Raw genomic sequence first — 15,929 nt, forward strand, 5'->3', positions numbered from 1 at the left:
ATGCCTAGGTCCTTAAGTGAAAATTGACTTGCTAAGAAATGAACAAACAGATTTCCACTGCATCATTATACCTAGTGACAATTAAATCATCAGCAAAAACAAGCAGATACAATGAATAGCCATCAAATTTGAAGTCAAATAGAAATGTATCAGCATGTGAAATTGAAGAGTTCTTGATACCAAGCTTGAGGTGCTTGTTTTAGGCCATAGATAGCTTTTCGAAGCTTACATACATATGACGAAAAATCTCGATCAATGAACTCTGACGATTGACTCAAATACACATTTAAACTAAGATGGCCTTGTAAAAAGGAATCGTTGACATCAAGCACTAAGAACAAGACGGATGGTGATTGGTTTGATTACTGGACTAAATGTGTTATGATAATCAACTCCTAGACGTTGATGAAACCCCTTTGTAACTAATTGTGCCTTGTACCTGTCAACCGAACCATCTGAGTTATGTTTAATTCGAAAAATCCACTGACAACCCATTACATTTTGACTAGAATTAGGTGGCACTAGCTCCCAAGTTCCATTCCGAACAAGAACATCATATTCTTCTGAAATTGCACCATGCCATTTTGGTTCTTTCAAAGTTTGACTTATTGTTATGGGTCTAAGGTCAGATGATTTGGATAATTGAGTATGAAGGCTTAATTTTTGAATAGGTTTATGAATGTTGGCTTTTGCTATGGCTTGCATTGGATGGTTTGGTCGTGGTGTGTTTTGGGTAGGTTGAGGGACGGGAGGTGAAGGGTTTGTAGTGGAAGTCAGTGGGATGGATTGAATTTGAGAGTCATTTATAGAGTGGTGGAAAGTGATTGTTTGGTTTGTGACGGGTAGATTTTGTGTTGGAGCTTCACATTGGGGTTGTTGGGTATCGATTTTGAATGGTGATATGCATGATGGTGGAATGTTGACCTATATTAGTGGTGGAATATAAGTGGAAATAATGGTGGAATTTGGACAAGGAGCTTGAGTAAGTAAAGATATAAAAGGAAAGATGGACTAAATAAGCTTCACATATCTAGAAACATAAATATTGGTTGTGGATGGATCATAACAAAAATAGGCATTTTGAGTAAGAGAATACCCAAGGAAAATGCATGGTTTGGAACATGATTCAAGTTTGTGTTGTATGTGGACAAAACCAAGGATAGCACAGACAACCAAAAACTTTCAATTTGGAATAATTGAGAGAAGCACCAAATATTCTTTCATAAGGAGAAAAATATTGTAATGTCGGAGTTGGCATGCGGTTGATCAAATATACAATAGTGGCAAAAGCATTAGGCCAAAAAGTTAATGGAATGGATGCATGAGAGAGTAAAGTGAGACATAGTTCTACAATATAGAGATGATGCCGCTCGGAGAAGCCATTGTGCTCGGGAGTGTGGGGTGGAGTAGTAAAATGCGATATGTTGGAAAAAAATGCGTTCAGAGATCACAGCGAAAAATAAATTTGGAGAAAAAACAGAGTTTTAAAAAAATTTCAAAACAAGAACTTGGTTGTGATATCTAAAGTAATAAACACTTAATCAAAATTGTACCTTTTCAATTTGTCTAGGATTAACACTTCGACCAAGTAGTCTTCTCTGCTATCCTCAAGCTCACGTCTGTCGAGTGTGGGCTCACTTCAAATCAGAATTTTTTTCACAAAAATTACTAGTGGGGTAATTTCAAATTTTCTTTAAACTTCTGAGTCAAGCTGTAAATTAGAAAAATATCTCTAGAAATTTTTTAAATAATTTCTTCAAAGAATTTTCTCTTTACAACTTTCTCTTAAATTAGAATGTGTAAAAAATAATAACCCAAGGCTTTCCTTATATAGAGAGAGTTTATAGAGTTCAACTATGATTAAACTTAATCATTTTAATATTAAATTAATATAATATTGATAAATACTAGATTAAATTTAACATTAAATCTTGCAAAATTAATAGAATATTTATCTACAAGATAAATATTAAATTCAATTTAATATTAAATCTACTAAAATAATATTATTATTGGAATGATTAATTTGAAATCAAATTCTCTCGTACAGTCCCAGTAGGAAAGTAATTCTTCCACTACTCAACCACTAGAGAACCACCGTCGTTGACCATTCGTCGACCACCAGAATACCATTAGCATCACCGTGTCTGACGGTGCAGGTGTGACACCCTCTCAGCACCCCGAGTCGGTTCGATTCGGGTCAAAAATGACTCGACCATTCCAGTCTAACCACCAGATAGACCGTCGGCCTAGTTTCACATACCGGGCCCAGTTCAACCAGTTTTGGGTCTTAGTCTTGGTTTTGGGCTCCTAGGCTCAATTTACGATCTCAGGTCCAATTTTCAAGTTCAATTACCCATTGGACCAATTGTTTAACTTGAAAATTAATTTCCGAAAATATCATATTAATTTTAATTAATTTGATTAAATTAATTTTACTTAATCAAAATTAATTTTCCCAAAAATCACTTAGATTTTCCAAATTAATTTTTCAAGAAAATAATTTATTTAAATTCTCTAGTTGAACAATTCTTACAACCACCCAATTTAATTCTGCATCGAATAAATCAACTCAATTAAATTATTTCCAAAGTCGTAGAATTTTCTTCTGATTCAAATGCAGTCCAATCAAGCTTCTGTTGAGCTAATTATGTTCAGAAGTATCGTAATTGTAATATGTCCAGAAGCATCGTTTTGATGATTCCCAATTACTTAATCATGGAGTCAGCCCACAAGAAGTACCATGATCGAAAACTCTTTATTGTTTACTCTTTATGAAAGCAATTCATCCAACTACTTTGTCCAATAACCTCGTCAAGTGTGTGTTAACCTCATATGATATCCTTGATTATTTGAGTTAAATTCGTTCATTCAATACAATCATATTTTATCTCATTGTCACCATTGTGTCTTCTTAATGATTAATATGATCACTTTCAATAAAGAAGATACTTAGGATAGAGATTCTTAAAGATAGAAAAGCATATAAATTGTACCTAAGTTAGAAATGGTATATTGAGAAAGTTCTTTGCAGGTTCAATATGCAGAATACCAAGCCTATTAGTACTCTATTATCAGTCCACTCAAAATTTCGTCGATTTTGTCTTCACAATTAGATGATGACATTGACTATATGTCACGTGTTTCATGTTCCAGTGCAGTGGGATCTCTCATGTATGTTATGGTTTGCTCACGTCCAGATTTATCATATGCAGTTAGTACAGCTAGTATATACATAGTGAATCCTGGCAAAGAACACTAGAAAGCGGTTGGTAGATTTTTAGATACTTACGAGGTACTACTGATGTTTGTTTACAGTTTGGAAAAACTTGAGATGGAGTCATTGGGTATGTTGATTCTGATTTTTCTGGAGACCTTGATAAAAGAAGATCTCTCACAGAGTATGTTTTTACTATTGGGGGTTGCGCAATCAGTTGGAAAGTCACTTTGTAAACTATAGTTGCTTTATCTATTACCGAAGTTCAGTACATGACGATCACTAAGGCTTGTAAAGAAGCTATTTGGTTAAAGAAACTCTTTGGTGAAGTAATAAAGGCCTTCAGATCAGTACGGTGTTTTGTGATAGTCAAAGTGTCATTTTCCTTACGAAAGATCAAATGTTTCATGAGAGAACAAAGCACATTGATGTTCAATATCATTTTGTGTGTGATATTATTGCTCGTGGGGATATTGTTATGAGCAATGTTAGTACTCATGAAAATCATGCAGATATAATGACTAAGTCACTTCATATAACAAAGTTTGAGTATTGTTCGGACTTGGTTGGTGTTCATTGTTGAAGAACACCACTTAAGGGGTTTCGTGGAAGAGGTGGAGAACTTGTTCATTGAGAGTTCGTGATGAAGAACTTGTTCGTTGAGAATTCATGTCAAGATGGAGATTTTAGAGTTAAGTGACTTGAATCCTTGTTAAAATAAAATACAGTGATAAAATAAAGCAAAAGTAAAATCCATATAGAACTATACTTCTTTTATTTTACATTGATTAGAATAAGGTGTTCCAACCTTACTACACTGCTTCTATTTTACATTAATTAGAATAAGGTTTTTCAACCTATAAATAGATGTAGTTTAAACTCCTCTTGTATCATTCGAATTCGACATCAGTGAATTTTCTTCTCTTCTGCCCGTGGTTTTTACCGAAAGGGTTTCTACGTAAAATCTGTGTGTTCTTATTTTTCTTTCTTTTTACTTTGCGATCATTCTATATTGTCATTGTCAATATTCAACTTTTACACCTTTTTTTCAAGACTTCCAAATATTTGGTCTCTTCTACTAGATCTGAGATTTTTCTTGGGAGGCAACCAAAGTGTTGTTATTTTATTTATTTATTTTACTTCCATTTTATTTAAAAAAACAAAAAAATTAAAATAAAAAATTAGTACATTTATTTTTAGTACTAAAAAAGAAAGAAAAATTTTAAAAAATGAATTTTTTTTAGAAAATTAAAAAATTCTAATTTAAAAAAAAGTGCTCCAAATGGCCTGGGGTGATCCACACGATGGCCACACAGGCGTGTCACAGATCGTGTGAACACTAGAGCTAATTTTTCAAAATTATTTTTTGACCCACGCGGTTTGAGTGGAGGCACACGGTTGTATGACCCACACGCCCAGGTACACAGGCATGGGAGAAGCGAACGACAACAACACAAGGTCCGGGTGATTGTTCACAGCCTAGACATACGGGTGTATCACAAGTCGTGTAAATAATGGAGCTAATTTTTCAAAATTGTTTTTTAACCCACACAGTCTGAATGGAGGCAAACGACCTAGAGACAGGGTCGTCTGACTCACACGCCCATGTACATGGGCGTGGGAGAAACGAACGTCAACAGCATACGGTCTGGGTGATTTCACATGGCCTGGCCACACGACCATGTGTGACACACAGCCTGGACACACGGGCGTGTCACAAGCTGTGTGAACACGCGAGTAAATTTTTAAAATTATCTAATAGGCCACATGGCCATGTGCCTCACACGGTGATATGATCCTGATCGCATCATGTAATGTCACAACCCAACGCCGTCGAGATTGGCCTAAACACGAGGGCCCCAAGTGCAAGATGAAGCTAATTTTTAGCTCATTTGAATTTCTTTTCGTGTGGTTCATCTCACTGAGCTTTGTTTAGCTCGTTTCCAGCTCAATGGGATCGTTTTGCTCAATTTGAGTTTATTTTAATTCTTCTGATTTCATTTGCTGAAATAAATTGAATAAGTTAGTTTATTTATTTAATTCAGCTCAAATAAGTGTTAGTAAATTAATATGTTTAAATCTGAACATCTTTAATAATTTTTTTAGTTTAATTGATTGTGTTTTATTTATTACATCTATTTAATATGCTGAATTTATTAATGTTTTTATTAGTTTCAGCCGAATTAAAGAGTAGTATTAAATGTGTCTTAAGTTCTTTAAAAGTGACGAATTTATTGTTGTTTTTATTGTCCAGCCAAAATTAATATGTTAATTAACTTGTTTGTTTCATGCATGAGTTAATTATGTATTAAAGGAGGCTGCCGAATTTAATGAGGTTTAATTTATGTCTTGACCGAATTTATTTTGTGTCTGCAGGTAATTAATTCAGCTGGAAACAACTACTTAATGGCAAAGGAGACATGCATTAAGTTGTTGTTCTACATGCAAGGAACGGAATTTAATGTAAAGCATAGACATGCATTTAAGGTGATGTTCAACAGCAGCAATAAAGAAGGTGTTGGCCGAATTTAATGTAAAGCATAGACATGTATTTAAGGTGATGTTGGGCATGCAAGAGTCGGCCATTCAATGAGATGCTGGAATGCATTAAAGTGGCTGGCCGAATTCAATGTACAGCAGAACACGTTTTAAAGGAGTTGTCCAGCATGCAAGGGAAGTCCATTAATTAGCTGCTGAAAAGAGAATACATGAAGCATTAAAAGTGCTATTTTCGTGAACATCAAAGGGCTGCTGGTTGGTATTTTCAAGTAGCCATTCGGCCAACAACATGCTTGGCGTTTCCTCTCTTCAAGGCTGAACTTTACACTACCCAAAGAAGCTGTTTTGTGTGCCAAGACGTCACTAATGCTGCTGCTGATCATTAGGATTCTCAAGGCTGATTTAATGAAGAGAATTTAAGTCATTATCTACTAAAAACGTTGAACTCTTCCAGCCTTAGAAATCAACTCATTTGTTCAGCTGAATTGGGACTTTAAGCTGCTGCCCATTACCGTTTCCAAGGCCTAGAATATTTCAAAAAGCATTGAGCTTAGTTATTAAGATATTTCAGCTTATTAATTTAGCTCAATTAAATCTGTTTATTGTGACTATTCGGTTGGGCACTTCTTAGACTATAAATAGTTTGTTTGTAATCATTTTCGGGTTAGACAATATACTTTTAAACTTTATATGAAATCTGATTACTTTGTGAGTTTGTTTTCAACTCTCATTGTTCTCCAAAGACTCGTCTGACTTATCAAGTAACCCTTGTGGCGTCAACCCGTCTTTCTATCCGAACTTATCACTTTAATCCCGAAAGTGTGGCGTTCGATTCGTACTGAGGTTCCTATCATTTTTGATAGCGGGTCGAAGTTTCTATCCACTTAACAAACCTTCCATTGACACCTTACCAACCTAAGCATTCTCATAAGTTACGGGTTAACACACTACTATTGTGTTAGTTCGACTTTTGAATCCTTAGCCAAATTACATCCATTGTCTTCTAATTCATTTCCTAAACCAACAAAACTCTTTTGAGCCTAAATAATTCCTTTTCTTCTAGCCTATTTTGTAAAGCTTTCAAATTACTCCAATTCACGATCGGGCACATCTACGACTCGACTCTTCTTCCCGAGCCGGGGCGTATCACACGGCCTAGCCACATAGCCATGTGGCCCACATGGTCTAGCACATGGCCATGTACCCCTTTTTCCTTTAAAGTTGGTTTTCTTTTCTTCTTTTGTTTCCTTCCTACCCTAACCAAAGTGATTTCATTTAGTTTTATGTTTTATTTATTTTTATTTTTATTTGTACTTTTATTTTTATTGTTATTTGTTTTTTATTTTATTTTTTAAATTTATATGTTTTATTTTATTATGCACTTTCTTTTTTTATTTTTTTGTCGACTGTTTTTCTACTTGTTTTGTCATCTTTTTATCTTATTTTATTTTTGTTTATTTTCTTATTAGTGTTCTCAGAAATATGTACTTCATTTAGAATCTTCTACGATTTCAGATTTCACTATTCTGACAAATTCATCCAAATTCAGGGTAGTTTCAATTCTCTCCCTCCCTTTTGATATTTTGCTTATTGGTTTATATTTATTTGTACATTGAGGGTAATGTACATCTTAAGTGTGGGGATGATGTTATATGTTTATGCAATAAAGTCTCTGAATTATTGTTTGTGTTTAAGTAATTTTCTCAAACCTATCATTAAAGTTAATTTTTTTTAATTTGGAGTTTTTATTGATTTTGTTTTGGAATAATTTATGGATTTTTTTTGCATTTTTTATTTATACTTTAATCAAAGAGAGAGTCAAGCATGATAAGTTGTATGTCAGAAATTATTGCTTTAGGTTGTCTCCCTGAATTAAAAAATTATTTTGAAATTTTAAATTTGCAAGTTTGACATCAAAACCATAATTTTTTGTGAGTTTTTAAGCTAATAGAGCATATATTTTATTTCGCATTCATTTTATTTTTGGTTGTATGTCAACTTGATTTGTTATTCTATAACATGTTTCAATTATACATGTCGAGACCACATTATTGATTTGATATACAAAGATGATAGAGGCACTTAGGATTGAACTCACCTAACCTTTAAACATCTTACCTGTTGTATTATCCCCTAGTAAACCCCGTTGATCCTAACACATTTTTTCTAACTCATTAATTTTAACCCATAACCCACATATATGTTGTAAAATTATCCTTTTTATTGACTCCCCTTTTGTCGAGATTTGATTTGGTTAGTTAGGTCTGACTATGTTTCATCATTTAAATTGTTGAATTTTAATTTACTCTAAAAAAATCAAAACAAAAAGAAAACTAAAGAAAAAATAAGAAAATCAAAATAAAAAAAATAATATATAATAAAATTTTGATTGAGCTTGAACTGTTAGTTTCATATTCTGTTGAAAAGCTCATTTCCCCTATTTATTTTTTGTTCATGTAAATTCTTGTAATTAAGCAAATGATCCTTTTTGTGGTTTGACATCTTTATCAACTTGGCTCTCAATTGTAACCAACTTTTTTGTCATTTTTCATACCCTTGACCTAAGCCCCATTACAACCTTGTAAAGACCTCTTGATTGGTATGTCATCTCATTCTATAGTGGTGGAGTTTTGATTTTCAAGCAAGCATATGGTAATAACAGTTCTCATTTGATTGTTGAGTGCACATTACTTGAACCTTAAACACTCTGAGTGTTTTAAGTGAATCTTAGTGAATGTGTTAATTCTTCTTGAGTCTGGATTTCAGGTAATTATTGAGATATGGAAGATGCCTATGTTTTTATGCTTTAACATTTTTTTCTTAGATTGCTTGTATTCTTTAATGTCATTTTAGTTTAAATTTCCAATACATGATTATCTGTAAATTATCCAAAAAAATTTCCGATGAAAATAATAAATTGAGGGAGGTTAACTTGAATGTGGGTTGAGAATTTTGCATGAAAACAATCAAATGCTTAAGTGTGGGGATATTTGATAAGTAGTAAAAGTAACATGTTTTAGCCTCATTCTTTATGCGTTTTTTGGTGATTATTTTATGTTAATGGTGCATTTTATGCTTCTAATCCTTTAAATTCATTTTTTTTTCTTAATAGAGATTTGGGAGAAAAGGAGTAAAAAGAGAGCAAAAACCAAAAAATCGAAGCAAACTACAAGAGCCACATGGGCTGACCCATTCCACACGGCCTGGACGCACAACTATGTGAGCCACATGGCCATGTGGTAGGCCGTATCAGTTTCGCAGATTTGCGCTCCAAACTTTGAAAATACAATTTTTAGGTTTTTTTTGGCATTCTAAGGTGTATATATGACAAAAATATGAAGATAGGAGTGAGCTGTCATAAAATATTCAAGAAAAACAACTCAAAAAACACCATTGAAGCTGACTCTGAAGCAAATTTCCATCAAAATTGAAGATTCACATTTGGTTTCTTAGGAAATTATCATGAGTTTCTTTATTTCTTTGGGTTATACTGTCTTTTGGATGTTTTTATTTTCAAGCATGAACTATGAAACATCTCAAAACTCGACCTAGAAGTTTAGGCTTGATTCTGGAAGTCACATTGATCACAGAAGCGATCGTGGGAAATTTAGTTTAACAAACTGAAAAAAATACAACATTTAAGTTCCATAAAAATGCTCAGAAATAAAGCCCCGTTATTACAAAAAAAAATTGCCCAAAGAAAACCATTTACGAAAAGCCCAAATTAAAATCGTACCATAGTTCTTATAACTATTTACATTTCAAAACCATTTACCAAAATAGCAATCGGAAAGTAGACTCTTAAATATGTTTCATTATAATGACTACCCGAGACGTCCGGCATACCGAGTCCAAGCTTTAGAAAGAGATAATGTACCTGAAAGGGGAAACACTAAGGGGGTGAGCCATACGAGCTCAGTGTGAGTCCTAAAAGGTGGCAAACAACATAATTATAGAGAAGAAATCCAAATAGCAGCCCATTGGCATAGTGTATTTATAGAGATACACAGAAACAGAGGGTAAACTCGGAACCTATGTCCCGACCATACACCACAATCAACACACTTGGACTATACACAGAATCACAACAAGCAAACCCATCAATGGTTTGATACCAAAACACTTTCATCACAAACACAATGATAAGAAAGTCAGACTTACGCTTACACCTTAATACCCGCAACTAGAACGGTCGCGAACCTTAAGACAAGTTGATAGAATACAAACAAACAGACTTACACCCAGTCACTCAATCAGATGTGTATGAATGCAGTCAAGCAATAAAAACCCACCCATCCAGCCAACACACCTCTCCATCCCCCGATCATACCCCAAACGAGTTGTTTAAGCTCACCAATCAAACACACCACAAAGGACCTCGAAAGGCCCATCCAACCCTACACACCATGTATGTGGGCTAAGCCACTCAAATAATAATACGTAGCAAAGCTGGCATATATGTAATACAGTGCATTGCGATAAACTACTATACAGACATGTTGCAGTTTAAACTGCTAGATTAGATAATAATATGCAGCAAAGCTGATGTACATGCGATACAGTGCGGTAAACCACTATACCAATAAGTTGCAGTTAAACTGCCAGATCATATCAAAATCAGTCTTCCTTCTCTTCACAACCAACCCAAAAATTACTTTATGCTAGTGTGTGTATGCTTACAACCTTATTGAAACAATAAACATATCAACAGCTAGTCAGACAGAAATAGACATGCACATACCCAGCTAATCGGATTCATAATAAGATATCTCATACAACCGTCACAAATGACACATAAGCCGAAGCCCAGATCAAAATCTTAACTACCCTTACTAAAGCCTAGACAAGGGTTGGAACACACAGACACATTTTCAGATCAAAAACATACATAGAACTAAAATCGCTGACTTAGGGCCATACAGGCCGTGTACTCTGGGCATGTGAAAATGCCTAGGTTGTGCGGGGTCAACACGCACATGTAGGGGTCAACAAGCCCGTGTAGGAGAAGGCACACGGCCGTGTAAGCCAAGGACATAGCCGTGTGAATAGGTCGTGTAACTCTCTGTCCATTTGTGCTAAAATAGAGTACAGGGCAAACACGGCCGTGTGAGGGTCTCACATGCCCATGTGGGATCCATAAATCCCAAATTAGCCACACGACCGTGTGGCACCAAATCACTAAAACCCTAATTCTCAAATGTACACGCCTGTGTGCCTAGGGGACACGACCGTGTGGGAATAGACTAAAATCCCCAAAAAGGCTACATAGCCGTGTGGCCAGGCCGTGTGGCATCAAAATTAGCCCGGAACCCTAACTTCCAATTCAACACGGTCGTTTAGACCACCTGTGTGGGGGCACACGCCCATGTGGCCACCTTTGTGGTCACAAAACCACCCTAAAATAGCCTGAAAAATCGTGCTTTCGCACTCAAAACACTTCTCATCCCTCGATAACCCAAAATCATACCAAATTGAACAAGTTCTAAGCATAAAGTAGCAATGCAGCATCACAAATAACCTGTTACGAATACATACACGTGAAATGCTGACTTTCACAGAATCAACTCAAAAATTCGCAAATAAAATAGAAAAGATTAGGAACCGACACTTGATTCGTGATCAATGACTTCAAGACACTGACTCGACAACAAATGTGCGAAGCTCTCCGAAATCTGCAAGTAAAACTATTTCCTAAAAGAAGAAGAAAAATATAAATATAAATAAAAGCAAACAAAGGAAAGGAAGAAGGAAAATGTGAAAAAGAAAAGAGCCCTAAAACTAGAAAAAATAATAAAATAACACTAAATAAAGGAAATAATTATCCAAACTTTTAAAACCAAAAAAAAATCCCTCAAAACACTCCTAGTAACTCGAACCCAAGACCCCAAACTAAACTAACACACAACCAACCACCAGACCAACAGGCCCATTCTTACACTAAAGCGTGCAACTAAACATAATAGCACAACCTGCTCACTGACCCTAACCATAGAACTCAAAACTTCTAACCCTAAAATTCAAGATGTTACAACTCACCCCTCCTTAAAGAAATTACATCCCCAAAATTTCCCATTAACAGAACAATGGTATAACACACGCTACACCACTACGCTCTTGCTGCGCACTCTAGTCCTAGAGCGCTACTACGCTAGACTAGAACTCAAGACCTCATACACACACCTAGAACACTTAACCACTGAAGTAGATATACATTTGTCCTATCCCACACAATTACTATTCTCTAACTAAAACGTCGAAACATTCACAACCATACATGTTTCAAATTCGTCCAGGACACTCCCAGATCTAATATTTTGTGGACCCACATCAAAAACAGATCTGATATTTTGTGGACCCACGTCAAAAACATACTCCTGCCTTTTTCCAGTAATGGTACAGATGGCGCTTCTTATAGTGCTCACAAAACGGAGCGTTAACACCACTACTGGCACCCTCCGCAAAACTTTTATTGCTACTCAAATGCGTTCTAACACGCTTTGCAGACCGAGGCTCCAACCTCATAGGATTGCGATCTCTTTTCTTCCCACAATCTACGCACCCAGCTTGAAGCATTTCTCTAGTCCTCTCTAACCTAGCTTCAAACACTTTCTCTAACACTTCCCTCACTACTTGAGTCAATGCCTCAGTACCAAGCTCCGAGTTATTGCTACCCGAAGTTGGCGAAATCGCATTGACCTCTGACTCTTGAACAGATACACGTCTCGGAAAAGCAGACAACCAATCACGATCTCGCTTACATTCAGAATCCATATCTATCTCATACCTAAGCTTTAAGAATCTACAATTTCCAAAATCAAACACAATCATAAATGTATAAATATTACAGTTCTAAGCTTATCAAACTAATCTTACAATTCCCTAAGTTTAGTGTGAACCGACATTAGAGTCTCAGACATCTCGTTTTTACAGAAAGTTCTTCCAATCACAAGTCATTTCAAAACACTATGGTTTAGTTTCCCAAAATTTTTTTCCTTTAAAATGAACACATGCGCACACAGTTACGTAAAAACATAGGCCGTGTTTTTGCAAATCTGGATGTGATACCACTAAATTACCCTAAAACTCGGCCTGCCAAATTTCGAAGGTCACATTGATCACAGAAGTGATCATGGGAAATTTAGTTTAACAAACCAAAAAAAATTTACAGCATTTAAAATCCGTAAAAATGCTCAGAAATAAACTCTTGTTATTACAAAAAAAAATTGTCCAAAGAAAACCATTTACGAAAAGCCCAAACTAAAACCGTACCACAGTTCTTATAACTTTTTACATTTCAAAACCATTTATCAAAATAGCAATCAAAAAGAAGACTCTTGAACATGTTTACTTATCATAACTGTCCGAGACCTTTGACATGCCAAGTCCAAGCTTTAGAAAGCGATAATGTACTTGAAAGGGGAAACACTAAGGGGGTGAGCTACACGAGCTCAATGTGAGTCCCAAAAGGTGACAAACAATAGAATTATAGAGTAGAAATCCAAATAGCAGTTCAATGGCATAGTGTATTTACAGAGATATACAAAAACAGAGGGTAAACAGGAAACCTACATCCCGACCATACGCCACAATCAACACACTTGGACTATACACAGAATCACAACAGGCAAACCCATCAACGGTTTGATACCAAAACACTTTCATCACAAACACAATGATAAGAAAGTTGGAATTACGCTTACACTTTCATACTTGCAATTAAAACAGTCACGAACATTAAGACAAGCTGATAGAATACAGACAAATAGACTTACACCCAGTCACATAATCAGATGCGTATGAAAGTAGTCAAGTAGTAAAAACTCGCCCATCCAGCCAACACAACTCTCCATCCCCCGATCACACCATAAAAGAGCTATTTAAGCTCACCAACCAAACACACCACAAAGGACCTCGAAAGGCCCATCCAACCCTACACACCATGTATGTGGGCTAAGTCACTCATATGTAACAAAGCTAACATATATGTAGTTACATTGTGGTAAACCATTGTACAGACATGTTGCAATTTAAACTGCCAGATCAGATAATAGTACATAGCCAAGTTGACATATATGCAATACAGTACGGTAAACCACTATACCAATAAGTTGCAGCTAAACTGCCATATCATATCAGAATCAGTCTTCCTTCTCTTCACAACCAACTCAAAAATTATTTTATGCAAGCGTATGTATGCTTACAACCTCACTAAAACAATGAACACATCGACAGACAGTCAGACAAAAATAGACATACATACACCCAGCTAATCAGGTTCAAAATTAGATATCTTGCACAACCATCACAAATAACACATAAGCCGAAGCCTAGATTAGATTCTTAACTACCCTTACTAGAGCCTACCCAAGGGTCGAAACACACAGACATATTTTTAGATAAAAAACATACACAGAACTAAAATTGGTAACTTAGGGCCACACGGTCGTGTGGGGGTCAACAAGCCCATGTAGGGGTCAACACGCCCGTGTAAGAGGAGGCACACGGTCGTGTGGCTGAGGCACACGGTCGTGTGGCTGAGGCACACGCCCGTGGGAGCTAGGGACATGGCCATGTGAACAGGCTATGTAACTCTCTGTCCGTTTGTGCTAAAATAGAGTACATGGTAGACACGGCCGTGTAAAGGTCTCACACACCCTTGTGCCCACCAGACACGGACGTGTGTCTAAAACACGCACGCGTATGGGATCTCTAAATCCCCAAATTAGCTACACGATCGTGTGGCCCCAAATCACTAAAACCATAATTCCCAAACGCATACACCCATGTGCCCAAGGGACACAGCCGTGTGGGAATCGACTAAAATCCCCAAATCGGCCACACGACCATGTGGCCTGTAACACCCCTAGCCCGAGTCCGATTGCCGGTTTAGGCTATGAGGTATTACCGAGCCAAACAATTAAATTTTTTTTTGTCCATATAATCAATCAACAAAGACAGAAATTAAGCTGAGTACATACTGATCTTTAAGTTATATAAATGCCATTTTCATATGGCTAAAATATTTACAATACAAAACATAACCGTCACCGGCCTAACCTATACATGCCATACCAAGGCCAAAATATATCTGTACCAAAAAGATCAATAGTATGATGAACTGTTGATGATCCCTGAGTCGGTGGCCAAAATTGACAATCTATAAAACAAAGAAATAAAATAAAACAGAGTAAGCTTTCGAGGCTTAGTAAGTTTTAAGTGTTTCAAACAATTAAAATGTATCATTTAAAATCTAACATTAAGTATCACAAGAACCCAAATTTAATTTGTAAATTACTTGGCCAAAAACTCACAAGTACATTAATTATAACCTATTGGCCGAATATATATATACATGAATACACAAGAAAATTCTCAGTACATATTTCACTATACTATATGGTTCATAAAATTTCTTTAAGACACATGCTTTTACAATGACATACATTGACCAAATAAGTCATTCTCTTATTCTTAAATACGGTATTCATTCACATACATATACACACACTCACACATATATATATACCATTCTTTGATACTAATAATTCGTTTTGAAGTCAATTCACTTATGAGTACGTAATACGTACCTTAGCAGGTATAGCATATATAATACATACTCGCACGGATATTCAATGTCGTAATCATACTTAACTTACTGACACCAGTCATGTCAAGTCTTAGGACTCGAAACACATATCTAGCACAGCCTGCAGGTTTTTTAACCCGGATGTCATTCCAGCACGAAGCCTGCGGGTCTTTAAGCCCGGATACAGTTCCACATCAAATAACATGTCTTTGGTTTTTTTTAATCGTATTCTAACACATTTTATAGAACATTTCACATTATTAGTAGCCATTGGCTACATTCGGACATGAGCTTCTTATGAACACCATTATTTCATTTCAGCTTAAAATCATGCATGAATATCACACGTACCTTTCATCAATCAAGCTTAACCCTAATTTACCATTCAACTATAGGTCATACACTTAGATTCTTTACCATTCAACTTAATTCAAATAGAACCAAAAAGATCAAAATTCATGTAGTATATATATGTCAAGGCATTATAAATTTTATACTAAAGGCGATTACTCAAAACTTACCTTGTATCTTTCTGAACAAATTTCGGGTTGGCTATTCCGCGACTTTAGCTTTTCCCTTATCCGAGGTTGCCCCTCTATGCTCTTGAGCTTTAATTCAATAAATTTT

Source organism: Gossypium hirsutum, chromosome A07 (genome assembly GCF_007990345.1).
Source record: "Gossypium hirsutum isolate 1008001.06 chromosome A07, Gossypium_hirsutum_v2.1, whole genome shotgun sequence".
Classification (NCBI taxonomy): domain Eukaryota; kingdom Viridiplantae; phylum Streptophyta; class Magnoliopsida; order Malvales; family Malvaceae; genus Gossypium; species Gossypium hirsutum.